This window comes from Ceratotherium simum, chromosome 3, assembly GCF_057802395.1.
Source record: "Ceratotherium simum simum isolate JZ-2026a chromosome 3, ASM5780239v1, whole genome shotgun sequence".
Classification (NCBI taxonomy): Eukaryota; Metazoa; Chordata; class Mammalia; order Perissodactyla; family Rhinocerotidae; genus Ceratotherium; species Ceratotherium simum.
This window is the reverse complement of record NC_141902.1, coordinates 85039475-85052208: the sequence shown is the minus strand read 5'-3', so window position 1 is coordinate 85052208 and position 12734 is coordinate 85039475.

Below are 12734 nucleotides of genomic sequence, written 5' to 3'. Positions count from 1 at the left end.
TTTTCTTTTTTGGTTTTGGGGATTATCAAGCTTTGGATTCCATCCCACCACCAACACAATTAGTGCTCCTTGCATATCTCTCAATAACTGCTTTATTGAGGTATAAAGTGCCCATAGTTAAAGTGCACATTTTGATACATTTTGACATACATACACACCTGTGAAACCATCACCACAGCCAGGGAAGTAAATATATCCATCACCTCCAAAAGTTTACTTGTACCTCTCTGAACTTCTTCCTTCTGTCCCACTCTGCCCATCCTCTATCTTCAAGCAACCACTGATTTGTTTTCTGTCATTTTACACTAGTTTACATTTTCTGTGGATTTACATAAAATCATTCAATGTGTGTCCCCTTTTCTCTGGATTATTTCACTCAGCACAATTATTTTAAGGTTTATCCATGTTGTTGCATGCATCAATAGTTTATTCCTTTTTGTTGCTGAGTACTAATCCATTTTACAGATACAAGAAAATTTATTTATGCAATCTCATATTGATAGGCATTTGGGTTGTTTCCAAGTTTGGCCTATTACAAATAAAGCTGCTATGAACATTTGTATACAGGCCTTTTTACGGACATGTACTTTTATTTCTCTTTGGTAAACACCTAGGAGTGGAATGGCTGGGTCATAAGGGAGATGGATGTTTAATTTTTTAAGAAAATGGCAAACTGTTTTCCAAAGTGGTTGTACCATTTGATATTCCCACCAGGAGTGTATGAGAGTTCCAGTTCATCCACATCCTCAAAAACACTTCATATGATCAACTTTTTTTGCCCCCATATTTTAGATATTTGAATTGGTACATAGTAATATTTCATTGTTGTTTTAACTTTATTCCCTCATGACTAATGATGTCAAATATTTTCATATGCTCATTTGCCCTCTGTATACTTTCTTTAAAGTGTTGGTTCACCTTTTCTGGTCATTTTTTAATGAGTTGTTTATTTTCTTATTGTGAAGCTTGAAAATTCTTCATATATTCTAGACACAAGTCCTTTGATAGTCTGGGGCTTGTCTTTTAAATTTTTTAACAGTGTATTTGGAAGAACACAAGTTTTAAATTTTGATGAAGTTAAATTATCTTTTTTTCTCTCTCTTTATGGATCCTGCCTTTGGTGTCATTCCTAAGAAATCATTTCTAACCTGAGTTCACAAAGATTTTCTTTCTCTTCTCAGGCCACCTGGAGTCTCTGAACTACCTATGATTGTCATTAGTTGCTTGGGGGCTTCTGATATAAGAAACTGCTCCTCTTGGCTTTATGCAATGTACAATTAAAACAGTTGCTAGCTTCATACTGGGCTCGCCTGGAAATGGAAACTCTTACAGACCCATACTCAGCTGCCCATTATGCTTTGGGTCATGGAAAGAGCACGACACAAACTCAGCATGGCTATAGAGGCCTCCTCAAGGGAGGATGGAGTCACACCTGAGCCTTCTGGCATATTCCACCTATAGGAGGGGCAGCTTCTCCTGTCCTCAGTCCCTTGTCAGATGCCATGGTGGGTGGTGGTCACCCCTCCCCCAGACCCCTTGGCTACCTGAGAAGCCCCTTGGGAGTAACTGAGCAAACAGCAGCAGGAGTTCTTAGACTATGCGATTGGCGCTACTAACCATCACATGTGATGGAGCTCAGTGGAATGATGCTGCTTTCCATCGCTTAGCCGAGATATCCCTGATGAAGGAGGGTTCCCAAAGAGCAACACACTTGGTCAAGTTCAGGCAGTCATCTTAACACTGGATGCCCTGGCCAACAAATGGCCCCTTCTTCACATTTATTCTGAGCTATTTGGCCATTACCTAAAAATTGTCCGTTTTGAGGTAAAAGACTCTGGGAAACTTGCCTCACAAATACCTAAAATATAAATCAAAATCACACACGTCTCTACATCTTCTAAGGCCACAGTAGAAGGCCTTGTCAGACATTCCTTACTTCCTTTGGAGTTAGAGACATTACTGGTAGTAACCAAGACACACATTTCACTTTTCAAAATACACAATGCAGGGCTCTTGGAAAAGGTATTCAAAACTTTTACGTCCCTAATAGGTCCCAGATAGCGGGTTAACTGAGAGACATAGTAGTCACCTCAAAAACACCTTTTCAAATTCTGGTCCAACAGAGAAACCCCTAAACAAACCTCTGTGTTGCCCAGGCCTTAACCCATCTTTATAAATTTTTGATCCCGCCTGGATCTTGTCAGGGCCGGAGGCCAGATTGAGGGTACATCCTCTGCTGGGACCCATTAGCCATAGATTGTCCCATGGGCTGGCCAGCTGCTTGTCTGATATGGGACCCATATGAACCTACACTTCCACCAACGAACAAAAACAAAAGCTCTGTCAAGAACGGCTACACACTGTTCTGGTGACTGCTGGTCTTACTACTCCTGTTCTGGGTGTTTGTTTCATTGATTTACAAGCTAGAGGCCCAGATCCTCCAAATAAGCTGTGGTTTCAATCAAACAAGGCAAATGCTGAGACCCACACCAACCTAAGTGGGTATCTACTTAAGAAAGAAAACTCCAGTCCCACATCCCAGATGGAATCTCTCTGACCCAGAAGCTGGAGAAGACACAGCATCAGACGACATCACCTCAACTCAAGGTCTCACCATTGGGGATAGCTTTGTCTTCTGCACTGGAGATACCTTCACTCTGGACGCTAAAATCTCAGTCCCAAAGATACCAATGGGCTGCCTCCTAAGGCACAAATTGGACACAAGACATTTTTGCTTTTCTTTTTTTTTTTTTTTGTAAGATTGGCCCTGAGCTAAGCTCTGTCAATCTTCCTCTTATTGCTGAGGAAAATTAGCTGTGAGCTAATATCTGTGCCCATCTTCCTCTATTTTGTACATGGGATGCCGCCACAGCAGGGCTTGATGAGTGGTGCATTGGTCCGCACCCGGGATCAGAACGTGCAAACCCCAGGCCACCGAACTGGAGCACGTGAACTTCACCATTATGCCACCGGGCCAGACCTTGTTTTTCTTTCTTTGATATTAGCCATTCTATTATGTTTCTGAGCTTGTTGTCTGCTTAGCCCGTGATCCTGGTATATTCCTTGCTCTTTGCCAAAATATATACCCTATACTCCCAAGTCTAAAGGGAAATCTGGTAGAGGTTACTACTATCTGTACCATTCAAGAACTTAATGGAGATGATTGCTTTCCCCAGAAGGCACCAGCCTCATATCAGTCAACCCCTCAACCTCCTGGGAGAGGAGCACTCACTCCCAAGGGCCTTTTCTCTTTCCTCTGCCAGGACCCCTTGTCCTGAATCTCCAACCATAACCACTCCTTTCCCTTGGTAAGATGCAAATATCACTATCACTAATCTTTACATATACTTTACTAACTTGTCAGTTAATACTCTCCAACAACATAACTGCCAGACCTGTCACCTTGACCTGAGCATAGTTCTAACATACTTTACAACTCCACCAAAATATGGTTAAGAGCAAAAATTCCAGGTCTATTTTCCTGCCATATAAATGGAAAACTTATGGCCTGGCCTACAAGGACTGTTTATACTTCTAAGGCCTACAAGTTCCTCCTTTCTATGCTCAGAATAGAATATTTTCTGTGCTGTTTAGGGCAATTTGTGCCCTACTCTTCAAAAGTCTCCACTATTATCACACCAAATCTTCTTTAATATGATGTAAAAACATCAGAGGACCAATTGTATTAATCATATTTTAAAATTTTTTATATTTATGATGTTTTGATACTTTTGGGGGGCCTTGCTGGCAAGAAAGAGACAGCCTTTCCCAGGGCTTGCTAATTACTAGAGACTGTAAACAACTTGTTGGTGAGTCTACCTTTCCTATACAAACCAACCAATCTTGAGTCCTTATCCCCAACCACCTCCATATGTAACTCATATACCAAGCCAATACTTCCCTTGCCCTAAATCAACCCAGGGCCAGGTGCCAGATAACTAGTAGCAGCCCCCATGCCCCAAAGCCTACCAGAATTATTCAATCATTATAATTAAGATATTTGCTCTGCCCTGCCTTGCCTTTCCCATGAAAAACACAATAAAGGCTCTGACCCTAAGCTTTCCTCTTGCGGCTCTCTGCCTTCTGACTGACACTGGTGCCTCCCCCTGCGGCCCTGCATGGCACACTGTGCCTCTCAATTCTAAGAGAGCCGCGAGTAACATTAAACTTTTGTTTTCAGTGGCATTGACCTCTGTGTCTTTTCAGCTTTTATGCTCCTAATTGTCTTTAATTCACCCTTGATTTTGCAAATGTATTTTCTGTGTATATAATTCAAGATTAACAGGGTCTTTTTTCTTTCAGTACTTTAGAATTGCTTCATTGGTGTCTCACTTTGTTTTAAAAGAATTCTGCTGTCATCCTTATCTTTGCTCCTTTGTATGTAACTTTTGTTTGTTTGTTTACCTCTGGCTGCATTTAAGATTTTTTATATTATTAGTTTTGTGAAATTTGATTATTATGTGCCTTGATGTACTTTTCTTCATGTTTCTTGTCTATGGGTTTTATCGAACACCTTGGATCTGGGAGTTTATGGTTTTCACCAAATTTGGAAAATTGCTGGTCATTATTTATTCAAATATTTTTTGTTCTATCTCCCCACCTCCTTTAAGAACTCCAATTACATGTATATTGGCAGACTTGCAGTTTTCATTCAGCTCACTGACCCTTTTTTCAACTCAAATTTTAGATTCCATTTTTTTGGTATAAACGGGCTCTTTTCTGTTTACAAGGTTATTTCTAAGTTATAAAATTATCCCCCTCCCATGTTTTTGTTATTCCTGTATTCTCTCATTCAACCTTGGCTGCCACACTCAGAGAGCCAGAAAGCTCAAGGACACTGTTTTCTTGCATCTGTAGTGAAAACCCTAGCAGCAGACAGCAACTTCTTTGGCTCTGTCAAATAAATGCATTCCTCTTTCATTTTTAAAAGTCTTCTTTCTCTGTTTGTTTTATTTTGGAGTGTTCCTATTGCTATGTGTTAAAATTCACTAATCATTCCTCTGCAACGTCTAATCTGCTGTTAATTCCACTACTATGGACTGAATGTTTGTCAAACATTTATAGGTTGAAATCCTAATTCCTAATGTTATGGTATTAGAAGGTGAGGCCTTTGGGAGGTAATTAGGTTTAGATAAGGTCATGAGGATGGTCTCCTCTTGATGGGATTAGTGCCCTCATAAGAGGAGACCAGAGAGCTAACTCTCTCTCTCTACCATGTGAGGATACAGCCAGAAGACCAATATCTGCAAACCAGGAAGAGGGTGGTCACGAGACACTGAATCCACTGGCACCTTGATCTTGGACTTGTCAGCTTCCAGAACTGTGAGAAATAAATGGATGTTGCTTAAGCTACTAATCTATGGTAATTTGTTAAAGCAGCCCAAGCTGACTAACACACCTGTCCAGTGTGTATTTTATCACAGACAGTATAGAATTTTCCTTTAGAATTTAGATTTGGGTCTTTTTTTTAATCTGCATGTTAATACTTACCATTTGAACACATGAAACACAGTATAATTGTTTTAATGTCTATGTCTGAAAGTTCTAAAATCTGTGTCAGCTCTGGGTTAGTTTTAATTGATTGATTTTTCTTGTGAAAATGGTTTCTGTTTTCTGGCTTGCTTGCATTCTTAGGAATCTTTGATTAGATGCCAAACATCGTGAATTTTACCTTATTGAGTGTTGAGTAATTTTGTATTCCTATAAATACTCGAGCTCTGTTCTAGGATGCAGTTAAATTACTTGGAAACAGTCTGATCTTTTTTGTGTCTTGCTTTTGCTACTTGTCAGGCAAGGCCAGGGCTGTGTCTAGGGCCAATTATTCCTCGCTACTGAGGCAAGACTTCTCCTAAGTACTCTATCCAATCATTTATGAATTATGAAGTTTCCCAGCCTGGTAATACGGAGCAAGCACTATTTTCAACCCTGTGTGATGCTGGATACTGTTCCCTCTAATCCTTTCTGGTGGTTCTTTCCCCATCATTGGGTAGTCTCCTCACCCACATGTGCTGATCAATATTCTGCTAAATGCTCAAGGGGAGCCCTCTGCAGATCTCTGGAATTCTCTCTTTGTTTAGCTCTCTACTTTATGGTTCCTATCCTGTGAAATCTTGACAAATTAGTCTCTCCAGACCTTCATCTCTGTCTCCTCAGCTCAGGAAGTCGGCCATGCTCTTCCTGGCTTCCCCTCACTATGTCACAGCCTGGAAACTCCCTCAAGGCTGTAGGCTGAGGCAGTCAGAGGATTCACCGTGTTTGTTTTCTATCTCTTAGGCATTACTGTTCTTCTGTCTGACATCCAACATCCTGGAAACCATTGTTTTTATCAATTTTGTCTGGAGTTTTTGGTTGTTTCAGGCAAGAGAGTAAATCTGTTCCCTCTTACTTCCTCTTGGTTAGAAACAGAAGTCCTTTCTTACCTCACTCATAATAATGTTCCTATTTAAATACTATTACCCTGTTATCTCTCTTTTTTTCTCTGGCTTTAGTGACACCACTACTCTCTTTTACGGAATTCCATCAAACACAATGTTCTGTCTTTAATTCCCATGTGTTTGAACCAATTTACTTCTTTCTTTCTTTGTATTTTTGTCTCTTTTGCTTTCAAAGTAAAATTTTTACTTGCCTAGTTCCAATTCTCTACTTTTCTTATTACTTACCCAACTGGCAAGTTAATACATCAGTTAAGGCAGTCTGTTCTTTCTTTGTTTCCTGTGCACATGTACAAAGAAGAGAATATATGTACCTGATGCAAAGTTATGTGATCCACCATGAATACCTGTTGATTCTGCCACATGTATCACACTAGCCAAGAGAATGGCTGGCATACAGATATCACCTTATAGGAATTTAGACTCACGTGAAGAGTGACAACCCTTCATGTTTCTTCATATTTCTGACACAATGTTAATTTTTTTGTCACTACTCTAGTAATTATATATATAATAGTAATTTAATATAGTAAATATAGTATTATGGTATGGATGCATAAGGTGGGAAAATATTTTTAAAATCAGAGATTGCTAGAATTAAATGAGATAATTTAAGAGTCCCTAGCAGATTTGTTAAATAAATGATGGCACATCCATAAGGTGGAATGTTTTAGAGATTTACAGTAATATTACAGAAAAAAATTTAATGACATAGAAAAGTGCTCATGATGTTGTTAAGCAAAAATTTCGGTTAAATTGCTCACATGATATGATTGATATATAGTGATATGCCCTTATCATAGAAAATTCTGGAAGAAATGCCATATGTTAAAATTTTAATTTTGGCATTGTTTTTTACATTAAGTATTAAGAATCGAACAAGAAACTGATTTTAGTCAGTATTTTATAAACTTTAAAAAGATGGGAAAATTTATGATACCTCTTTTTTGACTTAACCAAATTTATACATTTATATGCCTAATGCTTTTTATACAAAGAAAAAAAGCATTAACCACATATCAGAAAGTTACAAGAACTTCTCAACTGGGAGTGAATTACTTTTTATTAGATGTGATTATTTCTTTATTTTCCTTTCCTTTTTTATAGAAGTCATTGAATTTGTGTTTGAAGTCATTCCAGAGATAAGGCTTTTCTTAATCTATTGACAAAATTCCATTTCTGCCTCCCATAATCCAGATGACAGAAGAGAAAACACATGAGGAACTTGCCACTTCATGAAATAATTTCATTCTGCATCTTAAAATCATTACTAAACTCTGCAACACTTAACTAACTGAAATGACTCCAGCTGTGGGATTCTGTGGTGATGATGTTCCTAGTAGTTACATGTGATTCAACCTGAAATTTAGCTAAAACTGACAGATACTTAAACATACATCAATGAATGAAAAATGAAGACCCTGTTGAATTTAGTCAGTCGTTTGCCTCTTTTTTTCTTCCTGTCCTATATCTTGTTTTTCCTTTGAGATTTAATAAATTTATTTATTTATTTATTTTTGTAAATGAACATTCAAAATACTTTTGGTTAGTAAACACAAATAAAGTACCAAATGTTGATGAATCTTTGTTATAAGATAATATATATATATATATTTTTTGGTGAGGAAGATTGACCCTGAGCCTAGAAAGAATATCTGAATATAAAGATTGATTGTCTCAATGAGTTTTAGATCTAGCTATGTATTTATCTCTATCTGTATATATTTAAGAAGCATCAATGAAAAGTACAACTGTGTTCCATTTTATTCAGTCTATAAGATGTGGTTGTATTAAGCTAACAGAACAGAATCTGAAGCGATAATAGCACTCGCTTTGTGGTCACAGTTGTCTCGGACAAATGGAGTCAAGAAAGGTGCTCATTGCAGGCAGTGTAAATGCCATGCAGCCGACGAGCTGTTCAGAAGACGGGAAACTGTGAAAGCAGCCATGGAAAGCAAAAGTGCAAAGCAGCAAAGTGCTTCTAAGAGAGCTCAGAGTGGTTCTCTTTTTTTTTTCTTTTAACTTGGATAGTATTATCAGATTATACAAAATGAATTGATGAATAATTATAATAAAGAAATGATCAACGTATTTCAACCATTCTGATATCAAGGTCATTTTGAATGCTTTAAGTAATTTGTTTTTAAATTATAGAAGTAATAGGATAGCATCATAGAAACTTTGATAAACCGAAAAAAAACTTTTTGTGCCATTAACTCACCAATACAATCATTCGTGTTTATCATCTGAAATATTTTTATCAAAGGCATATATATTTTATAATTGTAATATAGTGTATATACAACTTCATGTTGTGCTTTTTCACATTTAATTATATAAGTACTTTTTCAAGTGCTAGATTGTTTTCCTAATTACATGTTTAATTGCTGCGTGATATTCATTTTATTCATCCCGTTTTGTTGAGTTTAGGATTGTAGGCCTCAGTTTTTGTTTTTATCACTTTTTTTTACTTTTAAAAATAATATTGCTGCAATGTATATACAGGTTTTATCCAAATTCATGGGTAGTTCTTTAGGATAGACTCTCAGAAATATATATTCTCTGCCAAAGAGTCTGAATATCTTACAAACGTTTTAATATGTGTTGCCAAAATGCTGCCTGAAGAGTTGTTGGTTTAGAATGTATTTATATGTATGGGCTCCTTACTTATAGTACAGATGTTTTACAGTAAAATCCAAGAAAAGTTGAAATGAAAACCATTATCAAAGCTAAAACACAATGAGCAGCAAAGATAGAGAAGAAAAGAAAAGAATTACATATGCAAAAAACAAAACAAAGTTGGTTTAGCAGGAAGCCAGGGGATTATCAAAGGCCATTGAGATTATATAAAAAGGACTCAAAGACCTAGCCTGAAGAGGCCAAAGATGGGACAATTTGAGCATTAATAAAAGTGCAATGGGTTTTCATGTCCTACCTTGCACCAGTATCCAATCCAAGATTACTTATTTCATTTATTTATCACATGTCCTTTTAATCTCTGACACTTTTGAGGAGCCCTGACCACTAATTGCATGACTTATATTTAAAATAAAAAATAAATTGATTAAAAATTCCCTTGAGGATTTAGAATTTAGTGCATAAAAGTCACTTTAGAAATTTGAAAACGTAGGGCCAGGCAATAGCTGTCTTGAGGAAACAATAGCTTTTTATTGTTCTGAGATAAACACCATTGATTGCCTACCTAAGACTGTCTCTCCTAGTTAATCTAATCTGCACGTGATTTTATTATGTTGCGTCTTATAATAAAGAACTATGCTTAACCACATAATATCAATGTGTCTTCTCCTAAGAAATTCAAATTTTTCTGGATTTGACCTAGTAGCACTCAAGATATGGACGGCATTCCTGTGTGGAGATCTTGCCAGGTCCTCCACTCTGTGCTGTCCTCTTAGTTTATACACCAGGATCCCAGAGTGATTCGGAGGACTGTAGGACCTTCGGAGCTGTGTCATGGAGTGTGTGGTTGTCAAACTTTAGTGTGGATCAGAATCAGCTAGAGGTCTTATAAAACCACAGATTGTTGGTCTCCATGCCCAGAGATTCTGGTTCAGTAGATCTGTGGTGACCTAAAAATTCTATTGGGGAAATCATAGTTCCCTGAAAAGATGAGGTTAATCATTTGTATATACTTGTGCAAAGCCTCCTATATAAGAATGTGCATTTCTAACAAGTTATCAGAGTATGCTGATGCTATCAGACCAGGGACCACACTCTAAGAACCAACAATGGGGTGGTACAAAGAGCTTCAAAGTCAAATGAACGGGAGTTCAAGCCCATATTCCACTACTTACAATTTACATGATCTGAGCTTCCAATTCCCGTCTGTAAGGGGGGGATTCTAGTGCAAACTTTGTTGAGAGTATTATGAGGTGTCAGCAGAATGAAGTTTCTAAATCTCATGGATCTCTGAAAGCAACCAATACTTCTGTCAATCTTGCAGCCAACCTGGGGCTACAGTAGGCATGACCTGCTGAATTTGGTCCAAAATCTGAACATTTAGCATGACCTCAGATTGCTATCTGAGCTTGATTTGGGTCTCCAAAAAAAAAATAGTCCACGAGTGGAATCAGCTTCCCACCCATACCAACCTCCAAGACCATCTTACCTCAGCGCACTTTAGGGCCTCACCTCCTGAAACTCAGGCCAAGTTCATGCTCCTAGGGGTTTCTGAGGGCCGCTGAGTACCTCAAGGATGCAGAGGCACAAGCTCACGCTCAAGAAACCCAAGTGGACATTTGCAAGTCTCCTAATTGAGCACAAGCAGCTGACATTGGGCCAGTTGCATTATAATGAAGGGTAAGCAGTGGTCGCTCCCATAACATTTGGTCTTGAAACCAACTACAATGAAACTATCCTCTTGCTTACATGCCTTTTATGTCTTTCAGTTAGTCTTAGAGTTTTAGGTCCAATAGTGCCTTTGGTTTTTTAAAAATGTTTTTGAATCCTCCGTTAAACTCAAACAATAACATGTTTGCAGTAACATATCCTTCTCCACTTTCAAAAACCTCCTCCATACCCACCTGTTCTTCAAAGCACTTCCTCTTGCAGTAATCACCTAACCCTTTGTGTATGACTACCCTGCATCCGTCCCTATTGTTCTGGCCTGTCCTGTCCCATATCATGTCTCTCATCGGGAAGTTCCCCGTTGAGAGTTTTTGTTCTTTGGGCACATTATAATACCCCTGACATAGCTCAGGGCACATTGCTGCAGTGGATAATAACAGTGATCTTAATAAGGACCAACAGAAAATAACAAACACGACAATAGATACAATATCATATGACAACTCAGATCATAAAATCAGCCTTGCAACCAGAGTCCTCCGGGACTGGTCCAAGGCACTTGGTGAGAAATGGCAGCAGTGGGCTCTCTGCAGGAGGGGTCCCCGACCTAGTCTGTGATGTGGCAGAAATGCTTGGCTCTGCAGAAGACAAATGCAAGGCCACACTCTGTGTTAGGATACACTTTGGGCTTGGTGCTATAAATAATAATCAAGATAAATAATAAAAAAAAGTGAAATATTTTAAATGAAAGGTGATGCACTGTGAACTTAACACACTGGCCCTTTAGCCTTTCTGTTAACAAGGTAATCTCATTGCCATTGATTTTTTTCACCTCTGTTACTAAGAAGGTGATGAAATGGTGTCCACACAGATGTATTGAATCAGATACTAAACAAAGAGCAACATAAAGAACAATTATCAGCAACCTTGCTTTCAGCCTGCTGATTATGACATTACTGGAAAGACAAGGTCTGGGTGACTTAAAAAATAAAGCAGTGGGAGGGGTGTGTAGCTAAAAGGGAGGAAGGCAGGTAAGTTTCTTCTGAATAGATGTGCGTTCATTTCAGAAGAGTTTCACAAAGAGCTTTTTCTCTGCTCCATAGCTTTAAAAGGGGCCATTTCTACTTCTGCAGTTTACTGATAGGCATTTTAGTGTGATCTAATTAACTACTTTTATTATGCCACAGAGAAAATAGCAGGTAGAGATGAGTCACTAATGCACATGTTTTTGTTGTATAGATTGTGGCTGGGTATTGTGCAGAAAGAATTGTTGATTGGCCTATTGGGGTTCTCCAAGTAGCCCGCAAGAGTGAAGCAAGACCCTAAAATACTCTGAAAGGTCACACTTCTGACCTGTCAATGAACTTCATAGATGGTTTGTGATGAATGATTTAGAGACCTTGTTTGAAATGTATGACAACAGTGGAATTAGCTTGTGAATGCTGACTGCATGGCCTATGCTGAATTAATTTCCTAATCTCAAATATTTCTAGATTTTATTGTTTATTTCATTCTCATTAGCCCAGTTGCTGAAGTCCATGGTAAAGATATGTATGTCTAAGCAATTTTCATACCTTTGAGCATATGCTTTTGCCGACATAAGAATGCCTTCGTTATCTTATTACCTTTGATGACGTATGCTTCTATGGCAATCTCTCATCATGGCATTTTCTCAAGGGCAGTGCTCCAATTCTTCTGCCCTGCCCAACATTGGCAGCCATTACTAATTGACTGTGAAAGTGGAAAATGCAGTGGTGTGTAGTGATCTCTTTTTGGACACTCCAGTACAGTTTGGGAAAGGTAGTCAACTGAAGCGAAACAAGTTCAATAGTGCTATCAGGCCATATGGTAGTTCTAAAACAATATAGAAAAACTCGCAAAGGAAACAACTGGTCGCCACAATTGATGACTACCATTTCAATGCAAGGATTGAATGCACCAATGAAAAGAGCAGAATTAGAATTGTTGGCCCTCACACATAATTCACTTCAGCCTCTG